Below are 4,384 nucleotides of genomic sequence, written 5' to 3' on the forward strand. Positions count from 1 at the left end.
ACTCCATGGTTGCTGCTGTTTGCAGGAAAGACAATGGTGATATCCTATTTGCTCACTCACTTCTTCCTCCATCGGATCCTCTTCTTGGAAAGTTATTGTAGCTCTTTTAGCCTTGAAATTGTCTGCCTTGCTCAACCTCTCTTTTGTTCGATTTAAAGTTGATTCAAGCACAGTTATTGAGGCTCTTCAGACTTCAGCTTCCCCTCCTCCTGATTTCCTTGTCTATGTTATGTCAAATGTAGATGCCTCTTTAAGATCCCTCTCTTGTTGGGAAAATTTTGTTATGCTCCTAGGAACTTGAACTTTTTAGCCCATAACATTGCTTCTTGGGCAGCATTTTGTAATTGGGATGGACCCATAACAATCTCTAATGTTCTAGATTGGATCTTCTATATAGAAGGTACAGATGGGTCGGGACCCGTTTTCCCCCTTTTCTCTTAATGCATTTACTCTTAAAAAAAAAAATTTCTAGTCAAACATTTCTTGCATGCAGAGATATATGTCAAATAAATGGAAAATTATTTTGAAGCATTCTACAGAACAAGAGTAGAAACAATGGCATACCTAAGGTTTGCAATTTGTCTAACAGTCTATGAAACAAAACAAAAGAAATAGATATGAAAGAAATATTTCGAATAAATTTTTGTTTGGCAAAAGAATTTCGAAGAAAATATTTCTATTGAAAGAAATAGACTTGAAGAGATGGTAATTTTAAAGCTCGAAAATATATTCGAATGATCAGAAAACAAAAGAAAAATAAAATTTGAGGCCTTCGTAAGAGGCCCATAAGGCAGTGAGCCATACAGTTTTGGAATTGTTCACAGGTAGCCCAGTCCAAAAATCAAAAAAGAAGATCACGCCCGGTGGGACTCGAACCCACAATCGCCTGATTAGAAGTCAGACGCCTTATCCATTAGGCCACGGGCGCTTTGCTTGACATGCGCTCTACAACAATAATATTAATACTAAAAATAATTTGCCTGATTAGAAATCAAAAGGCTAATTTCTTTTGGTAAGAGGGGGATTCAATAAAAAAATACACTACACTAGACTTTGATGGACCTACTTAATAAAAAAAATAATTAAAGTGACCAGTATTTTATATTTAAGTAATTAATACTAAAGTGGAGCGTGTGAAATTTGGAAATGATAGACTGAATTCAAGGTTAGTTAAAGGGTGTTTGGACTAAAGCTAATTCAGAATTCAAAAAACATAACTCAAAACTCATATCTCATAACCCAGACTCATTAAAAACCTAAAACTGAGAACTTATCTTCACTGTTTTAAAAATCGGACAGGATCGGCCAGTCCGATCGGTTCAACCGGAAAAACCGGTGCAGTCCGATCAAGTTAAATGCCTCAAAACTGGTCAACAACTAGTCAAAAATCAAAAATTTTGGAAAAAACGGTTCGATTCTCGGTTCAGTTTTTAAAACCATGCTTATCTTTGGTTCATAACTCAAAACTGTGTTTCTCATTCTCAGTACTCAACTTTATCAATTTTTGTGGAGCACATCGCCTGCTCTCTTCAAAACGGTCACTGCTACCTCCCACATGTGACGTTATCTCTCATCTCACCCAAAATGAAATTGTTTTGTCTTCTTCCACACACATCGAGTCGTCCCCATCAAACTCCAACATCTACACACTTTCGCCTCCATCTCCCCAAAACCCATCTCCCAAGAAACCCCATCGGCTGGTTCATTCTTCGATCTCAGTCCCAGTTTTTGCATTTCCCTGCTTTCCTTTTCAGTTGTATGAAACTGGTGTGACTGATTTTCTCTTCTTCCTCTACCCTGAAGGAACTCCAAAATCAAAGATTGCATTTGATGTTGTAGCTACTATTCAATCAATGGTTTTCACTTGCACTATAATGTTTTTTAGTGTGGAACTATTATACCTCAATTAGCTAATATACAAAGATGCATGCCAAATCGATAGCAAAACCTATAAGAACTAAATTTTCTTATTTCAAAACAATGCCTTAAAGACGCTCAAAACAAAGCAAAGTGAGTTTATAGGGGGAGAGAGAAAACGTGGTCACCTAGGTAAAGGTGGGAGACAGATTTCGACACCAGTGACTGACAGTCTTGTCGGTGGTGCTGGGTCTCAACTGGGATGGGTTCTTTGATTGGGTTCCTTTTTCGTGCGTGAGCTTGTGAACAACTAAAGCCACTGGAGCTTGAGATAAAGGCTAAGAAAAGAAAAAGTAAAGAAAGTGATCTATGTTGGTTTAGAGAGGTGGGTGAGATGAGTGAATGGGGAAGTTGGATTTGGAGTAAAGGCATATGAGGATGAAGAGAAAAAACCATAGTTTTAAAAACCGGACCGGACCGGCCAGTCCGAACGGATCAACCGGGAACCGGTCTCAAATCCGGTTCGGTTATGATATAAAACCGAAAATAATATAAAAAACGATGAACAGTTCTGACCGGCCGGTTCAACCTTAAAAACCGAAAAATCGGCCGATCGAACCGAGAACCGGCCATTTGGCAAAACTGTGTCGTTTTGCCCTAAAAAATAAAACATAATCCTAAGTTCCTAACCTATCAGATTCAGCTCTCTGCCTCTCTCACTTCTCCTCAGTCCTCACACCTCCAGCCTCCTCATTCCTCAAGCTCTCAGCCAGTCATCCTCTCATAGTCACGCTCTCCCTCACGCCTTCACCGCTCAGCCCCTCGCCCCTCGCGCGCGCGCACGCCAGCCTTTCGCCCCCTCGCGCGCGCCCCAGCCCCAGCCTCCCAGCCCCAGCCCCTCACGCGCGCCCTAGCCCCAGCCTCTCGCGACCCTCGCAGCCCTCGCGCACACCCCAGCTCCTCACCCCAGCTCCTCGCGCACGCGCGCCCCAGCCCCTCGCCCCCTCGCGCGTGCCCCAACCCCGGCCCTCGCGCGCACCCCAGCCGGCCCCCTTGCGACCCTCCCGCGCAAGCCCCAGCCCCTCACCCCAGCCTCTCGCCACACCCACGATCACTCTCTTTGCCTCCACATATAGTTAAAAATGGGAATGGTAACTATAGTTTTGGCCTTTGTTGATAGTTTGTTATGTTATGTTAAGCATGATTTTTTTGTAATGTTTTATGTTAAATTCTTTAAAAAATGTTATATACTTATTTAAAAAATTTATTAATTATTTATATAATTTAAATAAATAATAATTAAATTATTTATGACGTCACCGGTTTAACCATCGGTCAGACCCCGATCCGACCTTAAAACCGGTAATTAGCTGCTTTTCCGGTTCGTTCATCGTACTGGTTTTTAAAACCATGGAAAAAACTGAGGGAAAAGGTAATGTAAACTTCATTGTTAAGCTGGGGATAAGCCAGAGGGAAGAAAGAGTTCCAACAGTACTGAGGTTTGATGTGACTACTCATTGTTTGGCCCCGTATAGTTGAACTTAATAGTGAAAATGCCATTAAACTCAATTAAAAAAAAAAAACTAAAGACACCATTTCATCAGTTCTCAATTTTCATTCTCATAACTCAAAATTTTGAGAAATAAGTTTTGGAAACAAAAACTGAAAATTTAGCCAAACTAGTTTTCACTTAGCGGGTCCCACGTTGAGTTATGAGTTATATAACTCAAAACACCTCAATCCAAACACCCTCTTAGACTCTAGAATAAGAGGGGCAAATTAGAGGGAAATGAGTAAAAGAGGAAATGAACTCAGTATTATTCAACATAATTCCTAATTACAAGTGGTCTCTCCCCTTTTTATAAAAAGGTTGTACCAAGAATGGCAATAACTAAACTATAACTAACTGTAGTAACATTCATATTATTGTGCTTATTACTAAAACTAATCAACATGGATGACTTATCACTAATTACTAATTTACTTAGAGTTGCTTGTTATTGGGTTGTGCATAAAATTTGCTATTTGTTATTTATTTTTATTTTTTTGAGAAGTTTGATGATAAAGAACTGAAATATTTAACCCGAAAAGCTTTCACTAATCAGGTTATGGCCTGGTCAAGTTAATATTTTTAAAATTTGGAATATTTTGTTACTATTATTAACCGAATGACTATATTGATTTTCTCTAAACTTCTAGGAATAAAAATGTCATTTCATTTAATTTCATAGGAGAATTTTGTAATTTACTCTTTTAAATTTCAAATACTGGTTGGTGGTTGCCATTATGTTCTAACATGGAAATCTTCAGATCTTCTTTATTATTTTTTAATCTTCTAGTACATTTTTATTTTAGGTAGAAGTTGTTCTGCATGATCTTTGATTAAACTGCCCTATGAGTTATCCGCCAAAGAAAGCTGGATTTTCAAAAAGTACATCCATGGTTATGATGGGTCCATGGTCTTTAGGTAGAAATTTTATTTTATGCTAAATTCTTGGGTAGCGTTTATTTTGACATGCATGATGCA

The 4,384-nt window shown here is 38.9% G+C and overlaps 1 non-coding gene across 1 annotated transcript; it reads right to left on the reverse strand.

Annotated features, from left to right (window-relative positions):
* Positions 1 to 855: 855 nt before the first annotated feature.
* TRNAR-UCU (transfer RNA arginine (anticodon UCU)) lies at positions 856 to 928 on the reverse strand. Its single transcript has one exon. It is a non-coding gene; the product is annotated as a tRNA-Arg (tRNA).
* Between the last annotated feature and the right edge of the window lie 3,456 nt (positions 929 to 4,384).

This window comes from Castanea sativa, chromosome 8 (assembly GCF_040712315.1).
Source record: "Castanea sativa cultivar Marrone di Chiusa Pesio chromosome 8, ASM4071231v1".
Taxonomy (NCBI): Eukaryota; Viridiplantae; Streptophyta; class Magnoliopsida; order Fagales; family Fagaceae; genus Castanea; species Castanea sativa.